This window comes from Lichenostomus cassidix, chromosome 12 (assembly GCF_008360975.1).
Source record: "Lichenostomus cassidix isolate B80296 chromosome 12, HeHo_3.0, whole genome shotgun sequence".
In the NCBI taxonomy this organism is placed as follows: Eukaryota; Metazoa; Chordata; class Aves; order Passeriformes; family Meliphagidae; genus Lichenostomus; species Lichenostomus cassidix.
In genome coordinates, this window is record NC_139493.1 from 10,821,759 (window position 1) to 10,837,866 (window position 16,108).

A 16,108-nucleotide genomic window follows, 5' to 3' on the forward strand; every position below is an offset into this window, starting at 1 on the left:
TAATACGGATCCTGCAGTGTTTGAGATTTTGCAGGACTGCGGTGCCTTTCTGTGCAGTCTCAATGAGAATTTTGTTTAAAAAAGGTTTGTGTATTGTATCATGTACCATGTATCAAACTGGTACTGGGGAGAAATTTCTTCACCTCCAGCTCTTGCAGTTGTGCTGCTGAAATCCTTGGAAGTGTTTATGTATCAGGTAGAAAACATCACTCACAGCCTGCGAAGCTTTCTGGAGCCTGCCCTGTGCCTGAATCCCTGCTAATTCCAGGGTCTCTGACCACAGGCAGGGACAGCTCATGTATCTTCGGATGCTTCAGCTGGCTTTGCCTGGTGGAACTGTGATCGCTGAACATCTCGAAATAGCACGGCTTTGGCACCTGCTCAAAAAGCAGCTCCGCACAGCAGCAGGACTCCCCACGCTCGCTCGGCGGGTGTGTCTGCACACAAAGCCAAGGTGTGAGCTGGGCATGAGTAAGAGCCCACGCCTGCTCTCACCTCACTCTGCAACAACAATTAGGGGCTATTAAAGGAAACCGCTTTATTGGCTGCTGTTTGCGAAAGCAACAGATGGTTTTCGCAGATCTCTGCCCTTCCCATAGCCTTTATCACCTCCTCCTCCTGCCCCCTCCCCACGGCAGGTTTCTGCCTCCTGGTACTGCACAGCTTGGCAAACAGATGCAGTCGCTTATTGCAACAGGAAGGCGAGACAGTATTTGTCTTTATTGTTCAAATCCACCACCGCCTGTATTTAGTTCTCTCCGGTGAGGAGGTGATGACATACACCAGTGATGACACTCACCAGTGCCCTGTCCCTGCTCCCCCATCACTGTGCTGGTGACCCCTGACTGGCACCTGTCCCTCCTGTGTTGCAGCCTGTTGAGCTTGTAAAACACAGCAGTGCCACACCTGCAGTGGGTACACAGCACCTGCAAACATCCTGTCCGGAACTAGGGAGGGTGGGACTTGTGGAGGCCAGGCTGCAACACAGAATCAGCTTGCACAAATCCACATGAATCCACAAATCCATGTTGTCTTTCTGTCCTGCTTCTTTGAGAGGTCACCAGCTGATCCAACCCCTTCCCTATTTCTCACTGTAGCTTCACATCCACCAATATTTCACTTCTTGTGTGGGCAGCAGCTTTGCAGGGCAGGGTGGTGCTTTAGGCTGCAGTTTTAGGTGGAAAGGCAGTACCAGGTTTAGAGGTTCTCACTTTCTTTTTTGCTGGACACATGTTGCCCCATCTGCTGTGCCAAGACAATCGTTCAAAGATGCAATTCCAGTCAGCTGGAGGAGAACAGTGGTAAGGAAATTAAATTGCAGCACTGGACTTACACACATGAGCATGAGCCCTCTTAAACCAAGGCTCAGTTGTTAGAAGAAAAATACACTGAAAACACACTCAGAAAGCTGCTGTGCTATGACAGGCCTGAAACACCACTCAGGACTTGGGTCCTGCTGGGCATAAGACACATGTTCTTGCTTTGCTTTCAAAAAAAGTCATGGTGAAACTGAGCTAGACAAAGAAGGTTGCAGGCAGGATGCTGTGACTTTAATATTTTTTGTCCTCTGTGTCGCAGAGCCACTTCTCTGGGACCCTGTGCATGCTCTTTTATTGCCAGAAAATAACCCAAAACAGTAGGACTGAACCAAAGAACGGAAGACAAGTTTCCTATGACTGCATATATGAAAAATGCAATCTTTTCTATCCCATTCAAAAGAGTCCCTCTTCAGAATAATATTTACGTACTTGCCTTAACCTCAGGAAAATTTCTTCAACACATGAAAGTCAACAGGACTCTCAAAGCACAGGATGAAAGTTTAAAAAGGATTCATAAATGCTGTCCGGAATAATGATCGATTTAATCAGAGGCAGAAGTGATTTCCTGAATCAAGCCCTCACAATTTAAGCTAATACCATGTTATTCTATGTTAGGCAACTGTGCTTTTCATTTGGTCTTATGGATGTTGTTACCAGAACCAGATCAACTCTAACAAAGAACATCCGACTTGAGCAGTTTTGAATTCCAGACACTAAATTCCTAAAGTAATTTTTAAAAACTAATTGACAGGAAAGCTCTGAGCCAGCTAAGCTGCCAGAAAAATGACTGGCTTAAGTACTACATTTTGTTGTGTTGTTTGAGCTGATTTATCAGTTCTTTTTTAGCTGATAAATTAACCTTTATTTACCATAAACTGGTAACATTTTTGGACAAGCAACTGGATAGTTGCTCACAGATATTTTAGTGTGTTAAAAATGTTATGTGTGTATTTTGCTTCCAAAGTATATTATAATGGAAAGTCACTAAAAGTTGTTCATTCTTGTGTTAGCTGGGTGAATGAGCCTCACTATGAGGATTAGCTATCTATCATATAATAAGATTTGTTGAGGTTTAAGTGTCAATCTAATTTTTTACCCTTGGTATTTGCCTAAAGATTACTATTAGAAAAAAACACAGCTAAAAGAATATGTAATGAAGAATGAAGAACAAATTTTTTGTTCACTATCGGTGATCTTTTCCTTTTATCTGGAGGGCTGTTCAGCCCCTTGCTTTAAGACCTAATGTTTAGAAGGGGGATTTCTCTGTATCTGCTTTTTGAGTCAGTTTTTGCTTTTCTTTTTCTTTTTTTTTTCTTTTTTTTTTCCTGAGGGGATTTGTGCCCCAAAACAACCCTGAAAAAACTTGGGCCATAGCAAGGATTACAAATACCTATGGCAGTTTGTCTCATGTTGTGCATGCTTGTGACCTACACAATTAGCCACGAGTTCAGCCTGGTGACTCCAGTTAGACAGGAATATTTATGGAGTCAGGTGTTCCTTCATGCCATCCTTCTGCCTCCAGGAAACATCCGAGTTATGTCCCTCTGAAGGTACAAGAGGGAGTGACTTTGCTCCCAATTCAAACCATGTTTCAAGGAGGCATTACACCCAAGAGCTTTGCTTGCTCTCTTGCTCAGGTTTTTTTAAGAGATGCATTTCTAGCCTCTGCCCCACAGCTTTGCCATGCAGCCCCAAACTCTGGGGAACAACCTCTTTCCAGCAGCTCCATAGCTATTCTTCCCAGCTCAGGGGAAAAACAAATCCGAATGTCAATAGTCTGGAGCTGAGTCTCTACCACCCTTCTCTCAATATCCCAGACCATTCAGCATCAGTGGGTACCTCACAGAGCTCTGAATCTGGAGGAGTTTATCTCTGGAGTGTAACTTTGACAAACCTTTAAGCATGACACAATATATCAAAGGAACCTGCACAATGCTACACAGTTTCTGCCTGACTTTACAGAGCTGGTGGGGGTTGAGGGTTCTGTACATTTGTGTTTGATGTGGTTTGATCTAGACTAGTAGAATCAGTAGCTTTATTGCTGTCCAGATCCTAAAACTGCCATTTAAAAATAAGCCTCTTCAGCAAGCTGTGCTTCCTACTTTCTTTCCTCATTTCCTCAGGCTTGGAAGTTCCCATGTAAGCCCATTCAAAGGGGCTGCTGTTAATTTAAGCACCATCTTTCTGTCTTACACCACAGAGATTTAGGGCTCAGTCTTAAAATCTGTGCCTTCTGCTATAAGCAACCCTCATGCAACATGTCTGCAAGCCTGGTCTCATTGTACATCTTAAAATCACAATTCCTCACAAGAACAGAGTTAAGAGGACATTTCAGAACTGTTATGACGTCCAGAAGAAATAACATGGCTAAGTTTTCCAGCCACCTCAGAAAGTGCAGACACCATAAATCAGCAGAGCAGAGACAGAACTGGGTAGTACAAATATATTTCATAACAAAAGGTTCAACAGGATCTAGCTAGAGCCAGCACAAAACAATGTGGAGAAACAGTTTAAGCTGATTTATTGCAGCTTTCCAAAAAGCAAGCCCTCACTGAGAATAACTCATGACTGGTCTAATACAGGGAAAAAAGAGGAAGGAAACTTCAGGTGGGGGTGGGAGAGAAAGAATTATTGGGTCCTTGCAACTGCATAGCTCTGGGTAAATCTCTGCAAAGTTAACATTTAATATCAGCTGTATTTAGTTTCAAGGAAGCTTTGAAGTAATATTTTAGGGGACATAAGGCTGAGATCAGAGGTGAAATGCCTGGTGTGTAGCTTAAAATTCATGGGTCGAATCTTCCCACCCCTTCCTTGGATAAAGCTGAGGAGGAGGGATTCTAGGGTTACATGGACTGCCTCGGGGAGACACTCCTCCACTTTGATATCAGAGATGGGATTTTCCTTGGCAGAACTGACTGCCAGACCTGCTGCTCAGAACCTGCAAGGCAGACAAGATCCCTGGAGATCTGGGCAACTCGGGGCTGGATCTGAGCCTTCCTGTTGCTGCTGCCATTCTCCAGAGCACAAAAAGCCTTGAAAGAAGGATTATGACTTCTGTTCCCAATGAGACAAGGTGTAGGCATCGCCACACACACAGGACCGAGGCAGGGATGATGTGGGGTGAGCCCAGGTAGAATTGTCCCAGGACCTGACTGGAGGAATGCTGGAACTGGACATCCCAGTCCTGTGCTTTGCTCTGCTCCAGCCCTTGCTCAGTACAAGGGAGATAAAATGGAGGTCATCTCTCCCAAGGGGAGCTGCAAGGATATATTCACAAAGCAGTCAGTGTCTGTCTAAAAAAACTGTTCAAAGCATTGCTTAAATAGACTACATCAGCTGCAAAGTTCAAGTCAATCTGAAATCCCACCCAAATTTTTTAGATTAGCTTTAGGATGTGGAGAGAGAATATGCCAAGAAACAAAAGGGTTTCTGGCACAGATCCTCTTGGAAATCAGGAAAAATAAAACACTTCTGGTTAGTTTTATTAAAAATTCATTCTGACTTGGAAGCAAAGCTACTGCAGATGAGTGATGGCTGCAGGGCCACCACTCTCCATGGAGAACCAACAGACAGGGAGTAAGAGCAAGAACAGTTTTCATATGTTGAGGAATTCTTGCAAAAGGAAGAACATTTTGATGTGCACAACCCAGCCTTTCAGACAGTTGAGTGAAGGTCTGCATAACCTTGAAGCTTAGCTTGCGAAAGTTTTTATAAGACTGTAACAGATTTTAGAATGTGAAACAGTGTGTGTTAACTGCAAGGAATTAAGAAATAAGAATCATGCAATAGCACTTGTAACTCATGATATGTGCGTGATATGAAGACTGTAACCAATCATGTAAAAGCTGAAGTCGTGAGCTTGGAATGCTGAGATATAAATATGAGCTATGACAATAATAAATCCGAGTCACTTGATCATATTGATCAGTGTGTGATATCCCGTTATTGAACTCCCGCAATATTCATAGACTCTCCCTCCACTTGCACTGAATTTAATGATTTCCAAAGGGACAAAAATGACTGTTTAGCCAGTCGTGTAGCAGTTTCTTCTTGAAATCAAAATGCAGATACTGCCTGGTGAGCCAAAGCCTTGGAAATAGATAGGCCTGTGTAATGAGAGGGACTGTCCCTTCCAAGCATGAGAAAGCTGCAGTTGAAGGGCCAGAAGCTTCTTCTGTGCAGTCACTATCGCTTAAACTCGGCACTTCTCACTAGTTCAGGGCTACACCTGCTCTCTGAACAAAAAAAGGGTTTTTTAATAAAAAAGTATGTCTCTGTTTCAAAGTAGCTGGGCAAAACCAGTTCCTTTTTACTGAGCTCCCTTGCAGTCTCGGCATATTCAGAACATTGGAACCTGTTCCAGTGACAAGTCATTATTGCTGCTCTAAGTTCACAGCCTGACAAACCCAACTCAAACCTAAAAGACCAAGGAAGCTTCCTAGCAAGGAACAAGGTGTGTTTCATTAAGGGATGAGCTCAAGCCATGCAAGAATGCTCCTTACATAGCATCCCAGCTACATTTTGACAATTTAATCTCACTTTGTGGCATAGCACATAAGATGGAAATAGACAGCAGTATCCATCTATTAAGGTGAGGAGGTTTAGATATTCCTCTGTAGCTTTCAAATGATGGATATTATTTTATTTAGTAAAATCAACCCTCTGGTTAGATCCACATGGACTTGGCAATGTTTAAGTCCTTAGGAATATGCTGCTCACTTGGTTATTTTCAAATATTTGTTAAGAAGGGCTTGTAGTTTGAGATAAATAATCAATTGCTGCAGAGAACACCACATCTAAATGTTAAGCAGCATTTGCAGAAGTCCTCTAAGACAAGTCTGCAGACTTCTTCTGATCTCAAGTTTTTTGCAAGGTATTTTTCATGCAGGACATCACTCATAGTCAAACCTGGGTGCACCAGAGGCTCCTCATAGTCAATCTATCCCTAAAATCAATGGTTCTTAAAAATGGGGTTTTCCACAGTACGGACTCACCTCCAGTCTCAAGCTGCTGTTTCAGGGAGTGGATGGTACAGACAAATCATGACAAGCAATACTGAAAAAGCTATTAGAGGAAGAATTCAGCTCAGCACCCCAGCACCTATGCAGGGAAGAGGCTGAAAAGTGCACACCTAGCACAAGAGGGTCAGAGCATTTCCAAGCAATTCCTTGCAATAAAATCTGCATGAGTGAAGTACTTTGACCGAGCATTTGGGGCTTATGTGGGCAAATCTTCACAAGCTTGGAATCATGTGAGGTTTTGGGTTGAAAGGGACCTTACAGATCACCAAGTTCCAACCCCCCTGTCATGGTCAGGGACACCTCCAGGAAGAGAACTGTGAATAAAGAAGGAGCAAGAAAGGACCTGTTCTGTGAAGTCAAGGTACTATGTTATTATGACTTTTTAATAAAGCACTGACTGTGCAATTCCCAATTGTATGGCATTAAAGAAAGACTTCAATTCCCTGAAATACTTAGACCTGATAGTACTGTTTGTGGCCAGGCAATTCCACCCCTAATGTGGAACTCTTGATTACTTCCTGCACTGAGTCAATTGCCCGTCCTCACTTTTACCTTCCTGATCCAATTTTGTCAGCAGCCCTCTGTGTTGGCAGAGATCTTAATTGGTTATCCTTAACTAACTGAAGAACTCATTAAAAGTTCAGATGTCACAGGTAGCACGAGTCTCTAAATTGCCAAGCTTTTTCCGCATGATTTTCCAAAATCTAGGGTGGAATTATCCTGTAAAATTAGAGACAGAAACTCAAGGATTGATTTCTTAATCATAAAGCGCTTATGTATATTTTAACATATTTTGAGATTAAACACATTAATTTCCAATGAAATCTTGGCACATCCCAGTTCTGCACTTCAGCCTTGCCCAGCTATGAGAGGAATCTTTGCAGCAAGAGGCTTTACAGGCTCTGTCAAAATCAATATCAGCAGCTACTCCTCTGGGAAATTAGGAATGTCACAGGCAAAGCGTTTGCCAAGACTTTCAACATGTTCCAATTAATTTGCTATTCCATGTTTGCTGTAGACCTGAGGTAGGAAGGAAAGCTGAGTGTAAGCAGTTAAACATGAGACATGGAATGCTGCAAAGACAGTGATCACTGCAACAGGAGCTTTAAGGGCTGAAATGTTTATTCATGTTTTGAACCAAAGTGAATTTTAACCACAGGTGAGGTGCAATGGTTGACCTACAGATGACTTAAGAGTTGGATACAGACTTCATCCTAGGGCTGCCAAATCCAGATACGTTATTTCTTGGCTGCACTGAGCTAATCTGAGTGTCCAAAGGCTTTATCTTCTGTAGGCTTGGTTCCTAAAATGTTATTTCATTTCTATCACTAAGGCAGCTTCACCTCTGGCAGTGAGGGCTGCCATGCTAACATAAATAAGGAACCTACCCGCCATGAGTTTTAATCACTGTCTCGTTGATTTGCCTTAAAAAGGGCCAGATGTAATAGCCTTAAGCTCCAAAATGTGAATGGAGACCTGTCCAACTTGAGGTGCAACTCCTAAAATAAGGATGGGTGGTTACAATAAAATAAAAGAGTATTTAGTTAGATGAATCCTTGGCTGCAATCATTTTAGGTACAGGCAAAAAAAGCCAAAGGCATGTGGGATGTCTTTTCTGCAGAAAAGCTTAAAATAGAAAAGGAAATCAATACTCATTTACAGTATCTGGCAGTCACTGAACCAAAACATACATGTACACCTACAGCCGAGCAGAAATAACAACATTTATTTAAACCACAAGCTGTTATTCTGCTGCAGAAATGCTGTGTTTCATGTGGAGCACCTCACCAGAAACTGTACCACATATTTCTGATCATTTTTAAAAAGCCTCAGGAATATCCAGAACAAATGCTCAATACCATGGTTATTAACCACACCAGCCAGGCCAGCCTCAACTCCTTCGATTCCTGGCAAAGAAGGAGTGAGAGCTGATGTGGAGGAGAATGTACCCAGCAGGAAGCAAACCTCTGATGGGCAGAACCTTTAAATGGTTACATACACCTGTGTGTAAGAATGAGGCAATGTTTCCACAATGTAAAATTATGGGCTTCAATGGAAGGAATAGTGTTTAACAAATCAGCATTCCCCAAACATTGAAAGTGAAATGAAATGTAAACAAAGTGAATCTGCTGATTGCTTGCTTTTTTCCGTTCCCCATCTCTGATAAATGTGACCAGTAAATAAACAGGATAAATAATAACAGCAGCTGGCTTTTGTACAACACTTCTCACTCAGAAAACCCAAAATGCTTTACAAAGGGTGTGACCAGACTGCTTGCAGAGGTCACACAAGGCAGAGATGAATGGTACCTCAAGAGATCCTCTGATCCACTACCCCATCCCAAGAAAGGATCAACCCTTCTTCCCACTGCCATATAAACTGAAGCAGAGAGGCAAAAAGCCTTGCCCGTGGCAACACAGCATGCCAGAGGTAAGCATAGGCATAGAGCATGAGTCAAAACCTGACCCTACAGCAGCCAGCAGGAGTTTAACAGCAGAGTTAAGATGTCACCATGGGTTCCCTGTGCTACATGCATAGGGCCACAGTCAACCTGGAAAGAAAAAAGTCAATCTAAAAAAAGCCTTCTGTCCTAAAGAATTTGTGGGTATCTAATAATGTCAGAGAGATGCTCTGTGCATTTCCAGGACAACCTGGGTCGAGATGCTCCATGCCCCTTGTTTGGGGAGGGACAGAGGATGACTGAATGCTGATTGCTTGAATGTCTTTTTAGCAACGAGATTATGAACGCTGCTCAGAATACAGATTCTAATGCTCCAAATATTGTAGACTAGCTCTCACAGAAAATTGAAAAATAGAAGAAAACGCCTAACCATTAAGTCAGCTAGATGTTATCTCACAGAAATTTAATTACTTACTGCTTCCTTGTCACTCCTCATGCCTTTCACCCAGCAAATTAAGCCATTGCAGATTTCTGGAATTTGACAGTTGTATTTGAAAGCCAACTGAGATAGTTTTGAAAATAAAAGTAAAAATATGTTGAAAAATTATAAAAATAATCTCATCTTGTCTGCTGGTGAACCAGCTAACCTGCTGACACCTACAGCAAATTAAACCAAGTTCTATTCTAAAGAAAGGCCAATGATTTAAGTCTTATTCCCTCACTCTGCAAGCTTCAAGGTTGAGCAAAGAAGAAAGAGAACATACAGAGCAAGACATTTATCACAGGTCAGACAGACGTCTGAAAAAGATCAGCAATCTTTCTTGCATACCAAATCTATAGTAGTTTGTACATTTTCCCCTTACCCACCTGTACACAACACTGGAGCAAACGATTACTACCCTATTACTGCTGAATGTTTGGCTTTAGCCCAGTTGTCAATATTTTGTTCCATTCCCCCCCCTTTTTTTCTCTTCAACGATTGCTGCTGAGACAATTTACTTGTAGCAGAACAGCAGAGAACAACTAATGCATCGCTTAGTAGATTTTATTTCAAATCTCTCTTCAAACATCAAGCCTTCTTCAACCGCCAGCTGCTCAAGGAATAACTCGCTTTCTCTGGCAACTTTTATCTAGAGACTCCAGCCCCAGTCTGTATCACTTGCCTGGGTGACTACATCCAATTTTAGACAAGGAAACAAACGCACAGAGAAATTGTGGGTCTGATTCTGTAAATCACTGGTCATTGTGTCACTGTCTAATGACTGGCTTGAGCATGTTTTGCCTGTTCTGTGCTCCTCATTGACTTCTTTATTGTGTTTTCTGACACTAAATTCTCTAGGTCTAGCAAGCTGCCTCTGCCATCACTCAGTATGGGAGGATTCAGAGCCTCCCATCATCTAGGGAGTGCCTGCCAAACAGAAATGAAGATATTTCCTGTCTGGACAGCCAGTGTCTCACACAGAAGGGGGGACTCTTTCTTGCCAGTGGAAGTACTCATGAAGTTTGGTGTTACTCAAGGTCCTGGGACACTGAAAACTGCTACAAAAAGAATGAATCTCTTCAGACACAAACATACTGCATCTGTCTAGGAGCATTCCCAAGCAGAGAAAGACCAAGACCAAGACCTATCTCTTCCTCTGCTGATGGGGGATGTTCTTGGAGCTGGGTAAATCTGACTGCAGTGCTCTGGCCACCAGGACAGCTTCTACCAGCTGTTCCCATCCTGTCCCCAAGGCCACACTTTGGTACCTTGGTCTGGGCAGCTTTGAGATGCCTTACTGATACCACCACCCAGTGACTCTCCTGGGTATGGTTGCTTTAGAAGATGTTTATGGTCAGGACTAGCCCAAGCTTGGTACTTGGGATTGCTGTACCAGTATTTTTCTTTGAGTTAACATAAGTAAAATTTTATTGGTCTGCAAGAGGAAACCCTAGAGGAGATAAAATTTTAACAATGTCTAAAAATTTTACTTACCCTGGCGTTTGCTAATTTCCTTCCTTCCTATTATGGATAATAAACCATACTTATGACAAGGCGTCGGAATGTCTGTGCTGTAGGGTACAGGACAGGGATGGATGGGTGTAGTTAAGGATATAATGGGTGGGATGAGGAAAGGGACCTGCCCAAGCATATCGTTAGGAATCTCAAGGGCAAGATCCTATACTATCTCCTTGGATACCTAGGATAATCAGACATTTGCTATCAGGGTCGTGTCACATCTCTTGGATAAGGGACAATAGGAGGTTCAAAACACTGATGGCTTCCATTCAAGTGGGAGTGCATTAGGACAATGACATGCCTGAACCTAGGGAAGGCAGCTCAGCCAAATATGTCTGCAGGGACAGCTCTTGGAACAATGCAATTTCCCTAGAAGAACAAAGAGATCTGATGTTCACCCTGGCTCAAAAAAGGACAAAGTCACAGCAGTCTGAAGGGAACTTGCGAGACCAACTCCTCTGCCACAGACATCTAGAAAAAATACCCTCTTCTAGCCAGAACAACTGTACCAGCCAACTCGTGTAGATGTATTCACAGTGATCTAAAAGAGCTGCTGCGTGTTCCAAAGGGATGTTCCAAGAGTGCTGGAGAAACTGAAGCAAGGAACTGTGTACAGCTCTTTTATTATTTTCACTAAAATCACATATGCCTTGTAGTAGTGAAGTGCTCTTGCATCTGGAACCCTGATAAGATCAATGAGTTGTCTGCTTTAGCTATTGTGTTGCTACCAACAAATAGCTGCTTCAGAGTGCTCCCAGTCTGATGAGCTGAAGAAGGGGTCAGTGCAGGGACTGCCCTGGATAAAGAGACCTGGAGGGACCAGCAGGTCTCTAACTGCTGAGTGACCAACTTGGGCATCCATCAGTCATGGCACAAAGCCAGTATTGATCATCACACCTGCAATCCAATTAAAAGCAAATGAACTGTTTGTAGGACAGGTGCAAGGTTTGCTTATCCTTCAGTCTCTCACAGAATAATGAGCAGAAAAATGAGTTTTGCAACACCATCTCTAAACCATTTTTCTTCTTTTCTCCTATGTCTACCTCTACCTCTTACATTCACTATGCCATTGTTTCCAATTCATCAGGTGGCACACAGAGCCAACACTGATTTTGCTTCTTTTGCTGCTCTCAGGATCAGGATGAAATATTACTGCTTTGAGACTCACAACAGGGAACTCCAAAAGTCACCTTGTTCCCAGACACTGATGTCACAAAGTCGTACACCTGTGCTCAGAAGATGATCCTAACAGGGCAATGAGCAAAAGGGACAGTTTAATTACAATTGTTATTCCATTTGCTATTCACCTTTTTCCTTTGGTTCTGTGGAATAAAAGGCAGAATTGCTTGTGTTGGGCATTCCTGTTGAGACTGAAAAAAATTATCCTGCTGATGAAGCCTGTTGGAAGTATCTGCAACAGGAACCAAAGCGGCTCCCCTGTCTGTCAGAGTCCCTCTCACATGAAGCTGGTTTGCTAATTTGCCCATCCTCTGGAACCGCATAAGGAATCATAAAAGGATGCCCCCATTCACAGTGAATAAGAGTCACATGGAGCAAAGATAACAGAGGCATTAAAGGAACACATGCACAGCTGATGAAAAGAAGAGAGGCTTTAGAAACTCAGGCAATAGCAATACAGCAAGCAAAGCCTGGAATGTTGATTCGACAATGATCATTGTTATTTCCTTTGCAGTGTGTGCGATGGCATCAGAAAAACAGAGGGGGCTGAATTCATCCTATGACAAACTGTGCTGACATAAGTCACTTTGCATCTTACAAATTTGGCTTTAATTTCAAGATGACCTCATTAGTACAAACCAAGTGTTCTTCAAGAGTGACACTGAATTAGAAACTGCTTTAAGTATTTCTAGAGACTAACACAATACACTATAATTAAATAAATTCTAATCAGCGACTTGATTTCCTTTGCTTTGACTTCACTTCGGCTTATTTATTTATTTATTCATTTATTTTGGAAAGGTCTGAAAGTCAAAGTCAATTTTGTCATCTGCTCATGCTGGGAGCTGTGCTGTTCTTCTTGAAATGGCATGGAAGAGCTGGTAATGAGAAGCCCAAACCATCAAGCAATATTTACAATTTAAGGACCCGTTCAGATATAAAAGCAGTTTGTATTTCTGCACAACAGGCACATCTGCAAAGTCCTTGGGGAAGACAGAAATCTGTTTTCTCCTTGTTGCCTTGGCCTTTCATTACTGACAAGTCAGAAAGAATGGCAGGCACTCTTCAAAGAGTAAAAAAAAAAGTAAAAAGTAAATAGAAAAGCGGGTGCTTTTTGTTTGTTTGATTTTGTATTTTTAATCATGCCTCAGGTGTAGAATTGAAAGAACTCTTACAAAGGCACTGTTTACTCAGACAGTTGCAACTCTGTTTACTTAAACTGTGGTCATGATGTCTAAAGTTGAGCCAACCCATTCCAGTGTGCACTAACAATGGACCAGGAACACTTCTGTGACCCACAGGTGTCTCAGCCTCAGGAAGAGAAGCACTATGGTTCCTGGCAATCCTCTAAGCCCACCTAGAGACCACTCTGTGAGAGACACCCAAGCACCATGCTGAGCAGCCAGACAATGATTTCTCTTCAATAGCTGAGGAAGCTCAGATTCATGGATGTCTGGAACTCATGTTTTCAAGTGCATCCTCTAGCTACAAGTGTCTCAAGGGGCCACCTTAAACTGACTGATCTACCAGGAGAGACTCAGGCATCTCTGTCTGAGATCAGTGGTGGCTGCAGCTATGAGCACCTTTGAAGAAATTACTCTGAGTCAATAAACCTCACAGGGTTTACCTGAGGTCAAGAAGAGGGGCCAAAAGTGCCCCAGAAGAAACTGTTTGTGCTTATCTAGGCAGTTACAAGGATGGAGGAAGCATCCAGAAAAGGCCACGAGGATACGGACCAGAGAGGAAGAAGAAGGTCACCTCTAAAGTTCTCCAGGCCCTTTAGGGGCCTCAAAGGAAATGTCTTGACTTCTCCTCCCAGCTTTCCTTCCCCTTCCTCACCAACCTCTATTCTTAGCAGCTTTGTCTGAGAGCTGGGAATAGAACATGGTTTCTTAAATTCTCACCTCCTGTTGCCTCATATTTTGACTCAGAGTGCTCAGGGTGGTGGCAGAGGTTTAAGCCTTGCATAGAGCTGTTGTTTATGTTTACACAATGACTGCTTTCCCATTAAGCAGGGTTTCTTTGGCTACCGGGACATACTATAGGCATGAGATCAGTCCTGTTTCGTTCAAATGATTTAATTCCTCCAAACAACATTACATAGTCCTGAAAGTGCCATGCCTTGCCCAGATCTTAAGCGCTGCAGTCAGCAGTGAGCCCTCAGTGCCAAAGAGTTACCCGTTTTCATGCTCCACAAACCCTGCTGTTGGCACAAAACATGAAAACTACACCAGAACATACTGCTTTTTCTTCCCTGCTGCATTCAACAAGACCACTTAATTACACTTTAAGATGGAACTGGCTCAACAAGTTGGGCAGCTTGCAGGGCTGCTGGCCGGGGAAGCTGCACCTGCACCATTGCCAGCAGGCAGCAAGAGAAGACGACACCCAGGCCCCAGCTCTGCTGTTGGGAGTGACTTCCCACCCAAAAAACAAGTGGAAAACACTGTCTTTCTTCTTCCTTAGTCCCATTACTCCTTACTCCATCTACCCCATCTAATCATTATGACATCTGAGTGCCTTTGTGTGTCAGCTTCCTGTGAAGTAATCACCTAAATCCCCCTCTGAAACAAAGCGGACCCTGCTGAGGAACTCACAATAGGTGCCTTTCACTGGCAGGACAACCTTGGCCTCGGTGGCACTTATAACAAAGCTTCCATATGTGCACCAGTACGGGCTGATCAGTCAGTTCAACACCACACAGAATCAGAGCCTGGGTATTTGTGAGCATGAAGCAAAAAAGCCTCACAAAATTTCCCCATATTCCTGAAAAAATAGTTGTTGTTGGGTTTTTTTAAAATATGCTATAGCACATTAATCTGCCACAGCCCTTTATCCACGTTTATGACTCTGTTCAAAGAGATAAAAGAGAAGCACCAGCTCCAAGGGGTGATGTCTGTCAGTCGTCCTCACTTTCAGAGACTGCCTGGCCATTGTCTGCTCTTCAACCCCAGGCTAGGGCTACTTTTTAATTTTTCCTTTGGCAGACATCCTGGGTTCTCCCCCTCCCTGGGGGAGGGATCAAGGGCGGTAAGTTCTATTCTAATAGAAGACAAGTCAATGATAACCTTTGGGCATCTGCAGTGAAGAGGTATTTCTATAGCTCTAGCTGGGATTAGACACATAATGGATCAATGAAAGATCCCACCGCTTGACGGTTATAGCATCATTCATTAGTGTTAAGATTTGAACCTGAATCAACAATTGAGTTAGAAGATTGAAAGAATTGCCTTCAGTATTTGAAATAAATTGTAACAGGCCTCTAAAAGTCCCCTGAGGTGTCTCTCCTTCTCTCCCTGTACATATATATAGAGATCAGTTTTGCTGAACATTTAAAATTAGATGAAAGTTGCTGAGCTTCTACATAGGAAGAAAAAGCAGAGCTTCTTATGAAAAGTGAAAGGGGGCAAAATAATGTATTTTTGGTTTGCCTATCAAAGCACTTCAAGAGCATTCTTGACTGCAGGATCCAGGCACTGACTTGTTATTCAGTCACTTACCATCTCTCTCATAATAACAATTCATGAAGAGCTAATAATAAACAGTACGCCCCCTCCTTACACACAAACACGCAAACACACACACGCACTCAGGAGCTCCTTGTAAATGAGCAACACTGATCCCATCCACTTTTGTTGTCACAAAACTAGGGCAAGTTCACTCTTAATTAACTGCTTGGTGCACAGAGGACTGAAAAAAATTAACTACCCAGAGGACTTAGACACCAAGTTTTCACTCTCAGCTCCTTATCATTTCTGGAACAAAGACCCATCCACCCACTACTAATTTGGTAAGAAATTAAACAGGATAAAAAAGCAGTTCCGCAGCTGGGTGATGAATGGTATGGATAGCTAATGATTAATTATCATTATAATACAAAACAGCCTGGTTTCACAGTAGAACCTTGGTTTCATAGCATTATTTTTCTGTGAAGGCAATCTTCAGGTTGGTGCAAAGACAATGTAATGCATCCGTACCAAAAACTTTCCTCCTTGTTTCTGAAAGGCAGCAAGTAGAAGCCACTATAAAATGCTCTGCAGAACAGGAGATCTTGAACCAGACCCCTGTCTTACAGCCCAACCAGTGCAATGGAGCTGTGGTAGGGTGGCTGCAATGTCCTATCCTCTGGGGACAGTGTGTTTTGGTGCTTGCCCAACTGCTACTTTACCTGAGTGCTAACCCAGCCCTA

At 42.8% G+C, this 16,108-nt stretch overlaps 1 protein-coding gene across 6 annotated transcripts in view; it reads right to left on the reverse strand.

The window, feature by feature from the left end:
* The window catches only part of MGLL (monoglyceride lipase), a 100,891-nt gene that overhangs the window by 42,774 nt on the left and 42,009 nt on the right, over positions 1–16,108 (reverse strand). The gene's annotated exons all lie outside the window — the stretch shown is intronic.